Raw genomic sequence first — 17557 nt, 5'->3', positions numbered from 1 at the left:
TTCTTCCCCAGAGAAGCTGCACTTCGTGGGGGTCACCATTGGCTTCAAAGCTCCCATGTTGAGCTGTCATGGCTCCCTGATCTCCTCCACTTCACTGACTCTTTTTAAGCTCTTCCTTAGCTACTCTTACTCAACTCACCCCCCCCCACGCCCGCACCCCCTCCCCCTCCCCACCTCATCTTCCCAACTAGCTCATAGAGATCTCTTCAGTCAATCGCTAGCTCCTGGAATCTTGGACACACTGTGGTTCCTGTCTCTCGGGTGCTACATTTCTTTTCATAAGAAGTGAGAGGTAATAAATGTTTTTTTAAGTCGCTAAAGTTTAGCACAGCATCTTCTGAGTCAGTATCTAGCACCGTCACAGATACCCCTTTGACTTCCTGCCCAGGAGGCCATCCCTAGAATGGAGCTGTTGGCTAAATTCTACCTCCTACACATATATGTATATTTTAAGTCAGGACACTTGTCAGTGTGACGTCATCTGGAAAGACAATCTCTGCAGGCATAATCAAGCTGAGGTCATACCTGATAGGGGAGTTCCCAAATGTGATTACTGGTTTCCATATCAGGGGAAATGTGCACACACAAACACACACGAGTTAAATACCATAGGACCATGAAGGCAAAGTTTAGTGTACTGACCCAAAGACACCCTAGCATGGCTGGCCACTGGCAGATGATAGGAATAAATAAAGAAGGATCTTTCCGTACAGTCTTCAGCTAAAGTCTGGAGCATTTCTGACCATCCTGAAACCCACACTCTGCAGAACTCTGAGAGATGAAGATTATATTATCTTAAGGTGTAAAGTCTGTGCTATGTTGTCATAGCATCCTTCAGAATGTGATACTTGGGGATGCCTGGCTGAATTAGAATTGCCGTGTTTTGTCTTGTTTCCTCTCACTGCAGTCATCAAAATCTCCATGAGATGGAGAGTGTATCTGATGTACACATCATTTACAGGTGGATGCTCAACATTGGAGGCAAGCACGCAAATACAAGAGTGACTAAGAAAAATTACTTGAAGGAACAGGATTCTTTACAAAAATGTGTTATTACTCAGAAAGTTATAAAAGCACATTATAAAAGAGTATTTTTGCACTGGTCAAAGCATCTGATGAAAAATTCTGCTTAATTTTTTGACAGGGTCCATAACAGGTGAGAAATGACAAGATTTTTAAATAGATCTTAGTTTAAACATCTCTCTCTCTCTCTCTCTCTCTCTCTCTCTCTCTCTCTGCTTTATTTAAATTCAAAGGCACATCTTAGGAGGTGATCATGATTTCAAATTTGTTCAACACCCAATACACGAGATATTGTTCGGAACCATGTATGGTTCATGTCTGACAAGACCGACACATAATTGTTGGAAACTTTTATTGGCCCCATGACTACTGGGACGCCATGGGCACTTCATTGCCAGAACTCTTGGAAGACAGGGAATCTATGTGAGATCTTGTCCAGTCTCGTAAAAGAAGCTCTTAAGCTCTTCTACACATTTCTCATCCTCAAAATGCTTCCTTTGACTGCCAGGCTGTAGAAGCTTCTTCACTGTGTGACTTTGGTTCTCAAGGCCTGCAATATAAAACCTCAAAGTGAGGCCCAAACCGGTGTGTCCCAGGAAATCCAACCCCTCCTTAACAAAAAACAAATAACCCCCTTGAGTAACATGAAGGCAGAGCTCAGGGAACAGATGATAGAGGCAAGAAGAGGTGGGAATAAGGCTGACTAACCGTTCCTTCCCAGAACACCCTGAAGACTTTATGTAGCTTCAGTCAGCCCTACCTTCCTTCTTACCCTTTTTGTATAGGAGTCACCCCTTGTGTAAAGAAAAAGGAAATAAAATGTCTGTCAGACGCCAATACAGAGGAACCCTCACACCAGTGAAATCAAGATGCCGAGTCATCAATGATGACAAAATGGAACAGAAAAGCCAGAGTCCAGACTTTATGAACTATCACAGCAAGAGATGAAAGAGGGCTGTTGCTGTGTTGGCAGCTAACATGGCTATTCCAAGTTGTCAACTTGACTATATCCAGGATGAACTACAATCCAGAAATGGGGGTGGGGGGAATGCCTGTGATCCAGATCTTGAGGCTGGAAGACACAGGCTTTTGATTCAGATCTTGGCATGGGATGACACACTTTTGATCCAGATCTTCAGGTATAGTGGCCATGAAAATCTTTGACCTAGCAAGGTGGTAGATGCCTTTAATCTCAGGAGAAAGAGGCAAGTAAGTCTCTGGGTTCAAGACCAGAGTGGGACAGAGAAAGTTCCACATAAGAACAGTTTAGGTCCAGGTGTGGTGGTGCACACCTTTAATCTGGGTCATACCTTTGGCTGGAAGCCTATATAAGGACAATGGAAGAAGGAGTCCAGCTCATATAGAAGGTCAGCTGAAACCCTTCAGCCTCATGGAACTGAACAACTACGAGATTCTTAGACTTCCCATTCACAGCTGCCCATTGTTGAGTTAGTTGGACTGCAGACTGTAAGTCATTCCAATAAATTCCCTTAATATAAGTTCTGCGAGTCCGGAAAACCCTGACTAAGACAGTACTCATGCTGAGAGAAACGCAATGTCTGCTAATGGCAAAAACTGAGAGACAGAAACAGATGGAAAGAGGGCTGCTAACATAAGATTCGGTGCACAGTGATAAGGGTAGATGCCAGAAGCCCAATGGCAGTACTTGAAGAGAGACCTGCGAGGAGAGGAGAGCCTCCTCTGCCTCTGAGGGACTGAGCTATCTCACCTGAAGCTGAGGGAAGTTACCCACAACACTGCCATTTAGTTCCTCGATGTGGTAGAGAAGTTCAACCACGTGGACGTCAGCCCTGCTCAGCCTGTTTCCAACAAGGTAGTCTTGCCCATGGTCCTTCAGCGCCTAGAGGATACAGAAAATTGACTCATGAACATATACAGTCATGCTGGAACACTAGTGTCTCCCCAATCCTTTCGGCCCAATTCTCCTTCTTATAGCCTTGCCAAAAAAGTATGGGGTTCTGGACCTCTCTCTAGGGCCCTGTCATGAAGGAGGGGGAGACAGGGAATCTGCTGTCTCCTAAAGGACCTCTCCATTTTCCTTCCCAGACCCACATGGTATTCACATCGACTGCCCTTTCCTGAATTTTACACATGTGCCAAGGGCTCACCTCCTGCTGCAGTTTCTCCCTGTCCTTACATCCTAAAATTGGCAAAGTTCAGCTCTCTCTATACATAATGAATGGAAAGTTGTTTGACTTTCATGGAAGGCCCCTTCACCCATGAGTAGACCAGTTTTGTGTAGGCAAGTATACATTTCTCCTCTTTCCTGTTTTCTTCATCCTTTAGGTTTGTTTCTGGGATCTAAAGTCAACTGGAGGGACTGAGGAGATAGCTTAGTTGATAAAAGTGCCAAGTGTGAAAGCACAAAGACCTGGTTTCAGATGCCCAGAATCCACTCGAGAAAATGGAGCATGGCGCTGGAGTAATGGCTCAGTGGTTAAGAATGCTGGCAAGTCCTGGGTTCAATTCTTAGCACCTATGTGGCAGCTTACAACTGTCTATAACTGTAGTCCCATGGGATCCAAGATGCCCTCTTCTGGTGTGTGTGTGTGTGTGTGTGTGCGCGCGCGCATGCACGTGCGTGCGTGTGAAGATACAATGCCCATGTACATAAAATAAATAAATAAGTCTTTTTTAAAAAGTGAGATATGGTGATTCATGCTTGTAACATCAGCCTTGGAAGATACATATATATGTATGTATAGCAGAGACAGGCAGATCCCTTGAAGCCCACTGGCCTGTCAGCCTAGCATAAGGATGAACTTCAGTTTCAGTTTCAAAAACAAAGGTGGAAAGTGATCTAGGAAAGACAATTGGACTTCCACCTGCATGCACATGAGCACACACCACTGCACACTCACATATATGAAATGAAGACAATTGAACCATCATCTTGGCAACTCTAACTTCCATTCTCAACATTGTGCCATAGTTGGCATGCCTGGGTGTGGAGAGAGGACTGAGCTATGTCTGTAACTAATGACTTGTGTCAGTGATAGAGAATGGGATGGAAAGACAGACACATTTGTGCAAGACAATTCTATAGGATGGATGTCAAGTCTACTCCATCCACGGGGAGTATCTCTGTGGCCTCTGAGATTTCTCTTAACTTTTCTTAGTAGATGAAAGTTACATGACAATTAGGGGGGAATAATCCATGATATTTAAGATACATGAATGTAAGGAGCCGCCCTCACATTCGCCATTACAAGATGGCGCTGATGGCACTGGCACCCGTGTAAACAAACCATCTGCGCATGCGCCGGGGTAGTTTTCCACCCCATGTGCTCTGCCTTCCCCGTGACTACAACTCCGGCCCATGGGCTGCAGCCAATCAGGGAACGACACGTCCGAGGCAGAGGACAATCCTCCATAAAAGGGACGGGTTTCTGCCATTTTCGCTCTCTTCTCCACTGGCTCCTGAAGAAGTGAGCAATAAAGCTTTTGCCACAGAAGATTCCGGTTGTCCTGAGTGTGTTCTTACCAGGGGGGACAAAAGCTCGGGCAACACATGAATAAGAGAAACAAGGCACATACCGAACTACTAGTCAAAGATATTTGTCAAACAAACTGTAAGATAATAAATACCAAGAGATGTATGAAAAACTGCTTGTTATAATAACTAAGCACAACATGATTTTTTTTACATTTAGTGTGTAAGTGTGTGTGTGTGTGTGTGTGTGTCCCCCTGCCACAGAGCCTGTGTGGGGATCAGAGAACAATCCAATGGAATAGGTTCTCTTCCCCCACCACAAGGGTCTGAGGGATCAAGCTCAGGTCACCAGGTTTGGTAGCAAACACTTTTATCCATGAAGATATCATTTCAGCCAACAAATGAATGATGTAATTTATACTATGTATTTACATTCACAGGATACTTTACATAGCATAGATTTTAATAATGGTTGCTGAGATTATCATCATGGAACATTTCCTACATCATCAGCACCACAAAAACCAGGGTCGGGGATCTGATTGTACATTGGTACCTACTTACCCTGGACCTGACACACAAGCAACAACTTAACATTCACTGAATTAATTAATTAATGATATAATGGAAATTAAGTGGTTATTTCATTGCTTATAAGTCTGTATTTTTCTAGCCCATTTTTGGTTTGTGATTTTATTCAACATGACCTCGCATGACTTCCATCTTGAATAATGTTTATTCACACACAGAGAGAGGTCTTATTAAAGCAAGTACTAAATATAATGATGGGATTTCATTCCCTTATTTTTATGTAACTTCCTTGGGAAAATAACCTGTAAATCATGATGTCATTTCTCTGTTCTATGTGTCAGTGTATAAACTTCCTGTCTCTGAACACTACAGTAGTCTCTGATGAGCAGCTTGTCTCAGGTATCCCAGTACTCAGTGTTGGCATATTTTCTAATGTGTCACTTTCATTGTGTTGCCCCTAAGTCAGTATTATGGTGCTCTGCATGATCTATTCCAACCTCTAAGGCAGCTTAGACCTTTACATAGTCCAGCTCTAGTTGTGAACAAGAAGTTACACCATAGTGAAAATTCTAGAATCCTAGCAAAAGCAATTTTTATGAAAATCGCAAACTCTGATATAAATAGAACGATGCCTCTGCAGAATACCTTCAGTGCTAGGCTAATACTAATAAAAGTCCTTTAGAAAGGAAGGTCGATGCCCAGGAACAGTAGACACTGCTTTCTTCCTGTCTTTGTTAGATTGAATGTCTATGATCCCCAAAAGTCATATATTGAGATTCTAACTCATGATATGATATGGTTTGTAGGTAGGATATTTGAGAAATAATCATATACTCTTGTGAATGACATTAGTTTTTATCTATCTATCTATCTATCCATCCATCCATCATCCATGTATCATCTATCACCTATCATCCATCCATCTATATCTATCATCCATCTATCTATCTATCTATCTATCTATCTATCTATCTATCTGTCTATCTATACATCTATACCTTGAGATGGACTTTCATGTATCCAGAGTAGCCAACGAAGACTTTGAACTTGCTCTTCCTGCCCCCACCTCCTGAGTTCAGGGATTACAGATGTGCTGGTGTTATAGGCATGTGCCACCCTACCTGATTTATGAAGTACTGGACGTAAACCCATGGCTTTGCCCATGTTAGGCAAATACTCTACCACCTGAGCTGCAGCCCAGGTCTCCCATTGCCGTGATTATTACAGCACTTCTGAGAGCTCCCTTGAACCATCTGCTATGTAAGGACTCAGCCAGAAGTCAGGCATCCATGAACCAAGAAGCAGGCCTTACAAGAAAGGAATTCACCAGAGCCCGATCTTATACTTCTCAGCCCCCAGAATTATGAGAAATAAGTCTCCTGATATACGAAGCACAAAGCCACTTAGTGTAATTTTTATTGTAGCAGCCCTAAACTGGAGGATTCTCTTTCAGATCATGGTGGCCTCCAAACTCAGTGCTGCTGGATGAGACACAGCAGCCTCTACTCACCCCTTCAAAGGCAGGGAGATTACACTTTCTTGCTTTCCGTGTGATCTGAGCGAGGCTTACAGCCTTCTCCCCAGGGGAAGGAAAGGGTAGCGAATAATCATGTCATTCAAATCATATGTGCCTTCTGTATACATGTCAATCCTGAAGGAGAAAATTCCTGTCAAATACCTCCTCCCTGTCTTGTATTCATTGTTTACCTAAGAGATGGGGCTGGAGAGATTGCGCAGTGGTTAACAACCTAGGAGAATAGAACTCACTCAGATGGTGGCCAAGTCAAAGTCCTTCTGTGGGACCTCCAACTTTCAAGTATAAGTTAACGCTTGTTTCTTGGGTGTACAAGGGAGATAACATGTGTGAAATTTTAATTATCCACATAACGAAACATGGTGGAAGGAGCATCAGTGATCCACCAGAGTCGATACTGAAAGAATGTGGCACCCACAACTAACAGTAAGTCCTACAAAGAGGGCTTGTGCCTCCTGTGTGTGCCACACCCATCCCAGCTCTGCTGTTCCTCCCTAAGCCTAGCACATGGCTTAGGCTCATTACAGACCTCATGTCAGAAGCTCTCTCAATTTTCCATAAAACACAGAGCCACTACCCTCTCGTGTCCTATTGTCCAACTCAAGTTGTGCTTGCATTTTTTTCAGACCCCACCTAAAACAGCACCTTGCTAGATATGATTTTTTTTATGATCACAGGTATGCATTATAGGAAAACTTGAATAAAATGTAAAGTGAAGTTGCTGGGCTACTTTTTAAAAATAATCAGTTTGTTGACATCTGTTAATAACTGTAACTGACACTCAGGCATCCCATTCTGTGCTTTCCCATATGTTCATCAAAGCTGCAAAGGATGACACTCCCCAGTCCCAGAACTCTTTTTGTTTGTTTGTTTGTTTGTTTATCCACCAGGCCTTTTCACTGGCCTTGTAATTTATTTTTATTGTTTTTTTAATTAGGTATTTTCTTCATTTACATTTCCAATGCTATCCCAAAAGTCCCCCATACCCCACCTCCCACTCCCCTACCCACCCACTCCCACTTCTTGGCCCTGGCATTCCCCTGTACTGGACCATATAAAGTTTGCAAGACCCATGGGCCTCTCTTCCCAATGATGGCCGACTAGGCCATCTTCTGATACATATGCAGCTAGAGACACGAGCTCAGGGGGGTCCTGATTAGTTCATATTGTTGTTCCACCTATAGGGTTGCAGACCCCTTTAGCTCCTTGGGTACTTTCTCTAGCTCCTCCATTGGGGGCCCTGTGATCCATCCAATAGCTGACTGTGAGCATCCACTTCTGTGTTTGCTAGGCCCCAGCATAGCCTCACAAGAGGACACTGTATGATGACCTGTAGCCTTTGCAGTCAAGCTCCAAACCCTTCCCCCCAGTGCTAGACTGCTTCTAATCTGCTTCCTGTCTCTATGGATTTGAGAATTCTGGGCATTTTAAACAAAGGAGAATGTACAATGGGTGGTGTATTATGTCTTTTTTTACATAATAAAATATCAAGGTTTATCTCTGCTGTCCCACAAGTCAGTTCTCCCCTTGCCCTCCCCTGCCTTCCCCCCCTGCAGAAATGATACATTGTGGCTGAAGAACACTCTCAAATTCTGTTGAATTTTTAAAATAGTATAAACAATATAGCTCTGCACACTTTGATATAAGCATAGCCAAGGATGCATGCCCATTTCTCCTGGATAGATCCCATTTCTGGTTTAGTAGTAACTCCATGTCTAACCTTTCCATGAAACTGCTAAGAGTCTTGCCTCTACAGAGTAAGCAAGAGAAATCAGGATTCCATGGCTCTATCCTATCCTCTAACCATGGACCTCTATACCCAATGTATAGAGATGTCTATAGTCTATAGATGTCTATACCCATGTCGAGTATCTGCCCTACTCTATAGGCACAACTCTCTAAGGGCAACCAAATTTACTGCTCCCTCTCCACAGGAGTCTCCCACTTTGATATCAGTGCAAATGTCCAGCCTGAAGTTGGTCGTGATCTCCCTACCACAGTTATGCTCAAGAGAAGACTTATAACCTTCTCATGGTATCCGTTCTTAAGTACAGGAACCTCATCATACATGGCTCTCTCCTTCATGTCCTTCCCATAGAGGTTGTATTTGGAGGCAATGTAGTTGAGAATGGCTTTGGTCTGCACCAGCTTCATCCCGTCGATCTCTACCATGGGCACTTGCTGGAACATCAAACTTCCATCTATTGGACGAAGCAAAGAAAAGAGAGGATTGTCTATGATATGTTTGTTATGATAACTGAATCTATAGGAGAAAATCACAAGTGAAAGGAAGCCTTTCAAGTTTTAGTTTTGCTTCCTTTCCTTCTCTCTTATTCAGGGTTTCTATTCCTGCACAAGCATCATGACCAAGAAGCAAGCTGGTGAGGAAAGGGTTTATTCAGCTTACAATTCCACACTGCTGTTTATCACCAAGGAAGTCAGGACTGGAACACAAACAGGTCAGGAAGCAGGAGCTGATGCAGAGGCCATGGAGGGATGTTCCTTACTGACTTGCCTCCCCTGGCTTGCTCAGCCTGCTCTCTTACAGAACCAAGACTACCAGTCCAGAGATGGTCCCACCCACAAGGGGCCTTTCCCCTTTGATCACTAAATTGAGAAAACGCCTTATAGTTGTATCTCCTGGAGGCATTTCCTCACCTGAAGCTCCTTTCTCTGTGATAACTCCAGCTGTGTCAAGTTGACACAAAACTAGCCAGCACACCTTCCTTTTCTTATTTTACATTTTAATTTATTTTAAATGGGTGTTTTGCCTGTTTATATCTGTGTCCCATGCCTGGTAGCTATGGATGTTAAAAAGGGGCATCAGACGGTCGAGAACTGAAGTTACAAATGCTTCCAGGCTGCCTGTGGGCACTGGGAATCGAGCCTAGTTCCCCTACAAGATCAACAAGCACTTTTAAAATGAGCTCCTTATTTTTTAAAAACTTTTTCTTCCTCTTTTTAACATTTAGCATTGCTGTTTCCCACATCTAGATATGCTGTTGGTCTCTGTAGTTTTTAATTTAATTTATCTTCATGGGTCTTTCAGGAAGAAGTTAAGGAAGCCGTAGGGCATTCCTTACTTCGAGGTCAGTCGGTAGGGAGGGATTTCTAGGTAGCATCTCTGTATGCTCTTTAACTAACACCATGGGTATGTTCTTTGTCCTCTCTTGTTCCTTCCCTCCCTTCCTCCTTCTCTCCCTCCCTCCTTCTCTCCCTCCTTCCTTCCCTTCCCTCCTATACTTTCACCTGGACTTTCAAATGACTGTTACTATTTCATTATCAACCTACAATATTAGTGAGGAGTTGTGTTTAAAAGCTTGTTAGAAAATACAAGGTAAGTAAGTGCTAGGTACTGTGGGATCCTAAGCTGGTGTAGCTAATTCTAGTTCATGGAAAAATGAAAGAGCCCATTCCTGGGGTCCTGGAGGTGGAGCCTCAGTAACTCCTCAAAGCCCTTGCCTCAAGTCCTCAGAGAAAATCCCTTTCAAGCTCTGAGAGCCCTGCTAGGTCTCCTCAGGGGTCCTCACTCCTTACTGTCTACCCCCTGCCTCTACCATCTCATGATGTGCTACAATTTTGTAGATAAAATCTGGTATTTAAACTTGATATTGAGGACACTGCTCAGAGGCAGTTAGGTATTAATTCTTACCATTCTTTAGCTTTTTCAAGTCTTTTAGTGTTTTAATATATTTCTCTTCAAACTGTAAAGCAAAAATAGTACATGAGTTCTTGTTCACCATCCCATGGCTTGCTTAGTTCTTCAACACAACAGAATCTGTGCATACACTGTGAAGGGAAATATTCTTTAGTTTGGTAGGAACACTGAGAACCTGGTCTTAGCTGTATAGAAATTGATTATAGACATAAAAAGTACAAGGAAGAGGAAGGGCACACATCTGCTCATTCCTGTAGTTCACTGCTACAAAGACGCGACCTATGTCTGTGATGACATCATGGCTTTGGAGGTAAGAGACTGAGAATTTCTTCCAGCCACATCTCAGAGGAGTGCCCAAGAAAAACAAAAAAGGAACATTTTGTGTCTCCGCTATGGCACATATACTAAGGACCAACTAAACTTTCTTTCTATCTATCTATCTATCTATCTATCTATCTATCTATCTATCTAACTATCTATCTATCTATGTGCCATTGAGAGGCCTCTGGTGGAATTGACAGCACTGCATTCCCAGGTACCTGTGGGGTAAGGAAAACAGCCCCAGCTGATCTATAACTAACTTTAACCTTATAAACAGTGTTACACAACTTTCTCCCGTGGAAAAGATGGGGTGCACTAAGATACAATTCCACATTTAAGGAAAAAAAAAATCAAAGAGTTATCACATTATTTTTCCCTGAAAACAAAACTACCTTTGATTTCTGATACAATTGTAGACAATGACACCATTGTAAGCTTACATTGATTAGTAATTTAATACACATTATTAAACATTGGTATACGGACTAAAGTACTATACATTTACATAACTGAGAAGGTTCCAGGTTTCCACTTAGATGTAAGTCAACATTTGGATGTAACAGTACGGTTACTTAGTCATATAATCCTATGTTTTTTTCTTTAAATCACTCTAATACTGATGTAGATACAGGTTGGTCTTGATCTGCATTCAGTAATTTAATCCTATCCTGAGGCAAAGACACCTGGGTTGGAACTGCAGCCAGTAGCAGAGACTTCTCTGTCTGGCCAGAAGTTCTGTGTAGTCACATGTAATGAACCATCAAGAGGAAAACCTGGTTCTTATTTAACAAACATTTTTCAGTGGGCAGACTCTCTGTCCAATTAGAAGTCTATTGGGACAGGCATCAAGATCTTTGGGTTTCAATTGCCAGTGTGTTCTGGTTTCAAAGGAGGCTCTGCCTTGTCTAAGATATGTGATCCAGACAGTGGCAGAAGCCTTTGGTTGTTCTTTAAAATGTAGGCAGAGCACTTTCTTAGACTGATGTAGACCTGACAGACACACTGGGCCGGGTCAGACCCACACAAGCCAGGTAGTAAGCAATATTGGTGTTGGTAGTGGCTATTGTGTTTTTACGTAGTTCCTTATGAAGAAAAGTCAGGGTTCTGGGGTTCCTAGGATCATCTTGTGCATGTATATGACCTTGCAGGTCATACTGTGGAGAAACTAAGGGAATGTATGCAGTCAGTTTACCAGGTGTTCAAGGAAGAACATGAAGGACATGATGGACATTTCAGGAGGGTGGGGAGCGGGAGAGGGGATACCGTTGGCTAACATGATGTTCATAGTAGGGCTGTTGGTATATAATGGGGCTGTCATGATCAGCCTTTGGGCACAGAGATCCAAGCAGACCTAAGCAAATGTCTACAGAAAAATCTTGGCTATCATTCTATTTTGTCACACGGGATGGAGAATGGGAAACATAAGTTATTCCCATAGACTCTACTTTTTGAGCTTACATTGCCCACAGGAATGTATTCTGTACTCTTATACCTGATGTCTAGACTGGTCAATGACAAGTCCTACAAGTACAATGACCTGGAACAGCACCAAGGTTCAGGTGTATCACGTGCTTATTTCTTTGTAAAGTTGAGAAAAGATCAAGCCAAAGTCCTTGCTCTCACAAAGCAATGGACAAAGTGCAACCCCAAGACTCACGAAAACTCATTGCTATACAGACAAAGGGAAGGCACTAGCACTTCCCTATAGGGCTGTGACCTCATTCCTTAACTTCCCTCTTCTACTCTCAGATGACGAATGAGGTCTTCTGAGAATGCCCATGACTTTCCAGTCAAGAGACCCTCACAATTGCTGGGTCCTGGTGTGAACCAAGAGGTGAGTTTTTTGTTTGTTTGTTTCCTGAGACCTCCAGAGGGCAGCACCATAGTCCAAAGATTCCTGCCCAGAAAATAGGAACCCTGTGAAACACTTGATCCTGTCCTCCAACATATAGAGGCTGTCATATCACAGGGACCCATCTGTCTTTGTCAACCTGTACCCACCCCAGTACCAAGCACAGAACTGGCACATAATAGATGCTGCAGCAAGCAGCTGCTGAGCAACTGTGTCCCACAGCGAATAGGTAGTTACTACCCTCATCTACCCACTTCTCCGATGTGCTGTGCTCATTTTGATTCTGCTTGAATTTCTTTTCTAATAGTATAATTTTAATTACTTTGTTAAGAACATTTATGAAACACATAAACATGCAAAAAAGCAGACATCTGTTCTTTGTACCTTCAACAAACTGTACAACTCAATGAACAATTAATTGGTTCAATAATGCTTTGTCTTCCCCACTCCCATCCTCATCCCTCCTTACCCCTCTGGCTTAGTTGTGCTACCCCTCTGGCCTGTGTAGTATTTTATTTTGATACTTCCACCCCACCCAAATTTTTCATAACAAATGACATAATCACTCCAGTGACACCTCTCTCTCCTTTAAAAAAATTAAAAGGGGGAGATGTGGGACCATGAAAGGTAGCTTGGTTCCCAGTTGAGCTAAGGCTAGAAACCCTGGAGACCCTGAAGGGATGGTAGGAGTTTTGCCTGTTCTCTGGTACCAGGACCCTGTCATTAGCTGAAGTCCCCATCTCCCATAGATTTGTAGCCATCAGACATATAAGGGCAACACCCCAAACCCCTCCACATGTAGAGGACATGACTTGTGGTAACATAGGCTCAAGATAGGTCTCCATTTTAATGAGGTACCTAGAGGCCTGGAGGGCTTAGCCAATAAGCTTTCCTTCCCAGACACTCCTCCCTGCCAAAGGTATTTAACCTCAGGCCCACCCTGAGAAGTGGGGTACAGCTTTACACATCCACTTTTCACCACCATGACAATAAATGACTTTTAAACCATGGACTGCCTCTATTCATTGGGATTTGCTATGGGGAGCCATGGAGAGGGCCTATGCCTATAGAGCCGCTGGTTAATCTCCCATAGAAGGCCTCTTTGTGTTCCCAGCCACAGACTCCACCAAGCCCAAGCTCAAGACTGCGGCTAACAAGCCAAAGACTCTTTCCCTTCGGGACCAGCCGGAGGCCCAGAGCTAGATCTAGCCTGTAGGCCCCCACTCCATACTCAGCTCTTCCATGGCTCCCAGCAGCACTTGAGTGTCTCAGAGCCTGAGAACCAGATGCCCTGGCTTCATCACAGGCCTAGGGACGCCTGAACCAGCTCCAGCTGTCCTGCTCTTCTGACTGCACTTCCCCACCCCCGGATTGGTGTTCTGGGGCTTCCCTAAAGCCCAACACCTGCCCAGAGACAGTGTGGGGTAAGCGCAATCAAACTTCCCAGGCCATATGCTTACTTACTCATATACACACACAATACAGAAATAATAACAAATGCGTTAACATCACATAAATTGACGATGAAGATATTTTTCAGAACATCCCCCGTTATTAATAAGTACATAACCATATTTCATACTTCAATACTTTAATTTGTTTCTCTAATGCACAGGACTCATGTGAAAATAACTGTAATGCAGGATCACAACAAAAACCATACCCAGGCCCCACATCTCTAATTGTTATTTAAATGACAGATTATTTTTCAGTTTGTTTAAATACAAATAAAGTCCATAAAAGTGATGTTTCTTTTGTTTCTTTCAAACTTATACTTCTTGGCAAAGATTTAATAATTTCTTAGTCAAGCCTGTGAATCTCTGAATAACTGGAGATTTTTATTCCCACTAAAACTCTTAATAAATGATTCTGTGAGTAACATCATCTGGCTTATGAAAGGAAAGTATTTTATGCAGCTAACTTAGGTCTAACTTAGAACCTACTCATCTTGGGCCAATCTTAGAACCTACCTCTACTCCAGCTGCAGCCAGAGACAGCGGACAGATTCCATTCTGCCCTGTGAATTGAAGTAGTAAAGTATGGGTTTGCTTGCTATGACAGTAGTTTCTTTGTTTCTCTAAACAGGAATGAATAAGAGAGACCATGGGAAGTGCATTTTACAATAGATGCTTGGATAGCATCAACTTGAATAAAAAAATTCTTCCTTCCTGATAGATAAATGGATTCCTGGATTCTTTTTCTGTTTTTTGTTTTGTTTGGTTTGGTTTGGTTTTTCGAGACAGGGTTTCTCTGTGGCTGTCCTGGAACTCACTCTGTAGACCAGGCTGGCCTTGAACTCAGAAATCTGCCTGCATCTGCCCCCGGAGTGCTGGGATTAAAGGTGTGCGCCACCATCGCCCGGCTAAGGATTCCTGCATTCTTGCTATCAAATTGTTACCTGCAACAGCCACCCGTGGATTAAAATATACCAATCCCAGATCACCTTTGGTTAAAATGCTCTTGGCAGGCTAACAGGTGAGCATTGTGGTCACGCCTGTTTGGGTGTGAGTGGGCAATGCAAGAACCAGAGAACTCAAATGCATTGAAAAGCTCCTAACATCCTCAATGCCTTCTCCTGATACATTGTCTTTATTACTCATGCTATACCTATGAAGCTGCTATTATTTCTACATGCCAGTTAATGAAACTGAATGGTAATGATATTAAATGTAATATCTATCCCACTAAAACTGACAACAGATATGAAAATCCACAGTGACCCCTAAAAGCAAAGAGGATGAGGGACCCACAGCAGGGAAGGCCCAAGAAACTCATCAGAACCTTGACAAAGGCAAAAATCTGGGCCTCAAGAACCATTCAACTGAGTGGCTGAAGCGTACCTGCAAAAAGTGTGCAATGCTTGCTGCTTCCTGGTGTTCTGCTTGATTGGTTGTTTTTCTTTTCTTTTCTTTTCTTTTTTAATCAGTGGGGTCCCCTGATTGCCAGACTCTGGCAAGATCCCTCTTGCTTCTTTAGACTTGGTACACCACCTCTACTGTTAAAATTTCATTGTATAATAAAGCAACAATGATATGTCTGACTTCTTGTTACGGTACATAAAAGGAACCTGATAGTTCTTTATTATCAGACAGACAATGGGAATTCACAAAACCTTTTCATTTTTCTCTAAAAACATCACACAAGAGGACAGCTTTTAGCTTTTTTATCTTACAATTGGAGAAACTGGGTTTCTAAGAGGCTTGCCCGAATGGACTCAAGGGATTCGGAGTCACTTCTATTTCAATCAATCACTTTTGCAGACAGTGGTGTTTGCAATGCTTGTGTCAGGCCTCAAGGAAACGGGAAAGGACATGACATGTGGAGTGCAGGAAAGGAGCACATGGGGAGCCTTTGGCCTCATGCACAGGCATGTGTCATATATGTGGGCACATGTACATGCTCACTCGCTCATCCCATATAACATACATATTGATCCAGCCCAGTCAAGGCAGCTGGATAGCCTTTAATCTATCTCAACCTGCTTGGAAGGTGGAACATAGCAAAGAGTCAGAGCCCAAAAACCGAGAGCTCCTGGCATAACCTTTATAAAGTTCCTGGCATGACTAATCTCATCATGGTAATACAAGTACAGCATGATCATACAAGTAAAAGGCTCACTGAAGGCAGGGGCCCAAGAGCTAAGACTTGGGGGAAAACAGCTACCTTTTCTGAAGCTCTTTTATAAAACATTTAGGATATATAGTGCTGCATACACACACACACATATGTATGTAGTGCAGCACTCTATATGTGTGTGTGTGTGTGTGTGGTGTGTATGTGTGTGTGTATACAGACACCACACACACATATATAGTGCTACAAATGCATATATGTATGTGTGTATGTATATATATGTATACATATATATAATGCTTCACACACACACACATATATAGTGCTGTACACACACATATACATGTATACATATTTATGTTTGGAAAAGGAAAGGGGTCAGTTAAGAGAGGTAGAGAAGTATGGTGAGGGAAAATATAAGCTAAGTAGAAGGACACATATGTGTGAAAAATCTTGTAATGAAACTCACTATTTTACATACCAACTAAAAGGTGTAAAGATTATTTTTTTCTAAGAAGAAAAATTCTTCTTAGAGGTTGGGTTTTGTTTTTGTTTTTGTTTTTAATAAAAGCAAGAATACACTAGCTTTACCAACACTCATATTTCTGAGAAGTTGTGTGACTTCATTACCGAGATCCAAATGTTTTAAAAACACATATTTTAAAATGGGCAACTCAAAAAACTGTAACTTTTATGAAGTATAACACCTTCATAAAGTATAACACTTGTCTTTAGGTCACACTGTCTACTGCCATTTCTTATCAGGGTGTGGCATGATCAGAAGAGGCACCTGGAAAGTGAAGTCCACACTGCCTGAGGCACAGAACTGTTAGGGATGAAGAGCCAAGGGACCCAGGCCTCCCAGGACTTCCTGAGGACCATGTTAGGGAAGGAAATGAAGTTTCAGGTTAAGAAATACGTTACCGAATGTTCCTTACTGTCTCTGAAAATGAGGCTGTTGAGAGCCAGGCCAAAACTATGGTAAAGGTTACATTAATGTGTTGCTGGGTAAAGAGAAAACAAGACCAACGGAGATAATGATTCTCTGTGGCTGTAATATACAATCCTCACGCATAGCATCAAGGAGTAGCTCTCCTTACAAGACCGCCCTGGCAAGAGCCCCCATACTCCACTTACAGAGAACCAAACTGCTCATGCTCATACTGAGTGCCGTGTCAGGGCTTCTCCATTCCACCCTGGAGCCCTCTTGAGCTCCGTGATGCCCTTGGAGGACCTCTACCATGTTTTCCCAGTCAGAGATCTTCAGCCAGTTGACTGCAAAGGCAGGGCAGAGGAGAGCAGCTAATGCCCAGGTGCCTTTTGGTGAGCAGCTTTTCAGCTACATCATACAGAAGGAGAAATCAACAAGTGTACACTGCGGAACTCTGACAACCCAAAACCACCAACTGAATTGAAGGATACAATAACTGTATGTGTCTAATTAAGAAAATGGAGTTGAGGCCAGGTGGTGGTGCATGCCTTTAATCCCAGCAATTGGGAGGCAGAGGTGGATGGATCTTTGAAGTTAACCTCATCTACAGATTGAGTTCCAGGACAGCCAGGATTACAGAGCAAAATCCTATCTGAGAGAGAGAGAGAGAGAGAGAGAGA

At 42.8% G+C, this 17557-nt stretch overlaps 1 pseudogene; it reads right to left on the bottom strand.

Annotated features, from left to right (window-relative positions):
* Nucleotides 1-1358: 1358 nt before the first annotated feature.
* Nucleotides 1359-17557, bottom strand: part of LOC110299718 — a 24407-nt pseudogene continuing 8208 nt past the window's right edge.

The sequence above is a fragment of the Mus caroli genome, chromosome 1, assembly GCF_900094665.2.
Source record: "Mus caroli chromosome 1, CAROLI_EIJ_v1.1, whole genome shotgun sequence".
Lineage (NCBI taxonomy): Eukaryota > Metazoa > Chordata > Mammalia > Rodentia > Muridae > Mus > Mus caroli.
Note: the sequence above shows the minus strand (reverse complement) of the source record. Positions and strands in the feature narration are given on the sequence as shown.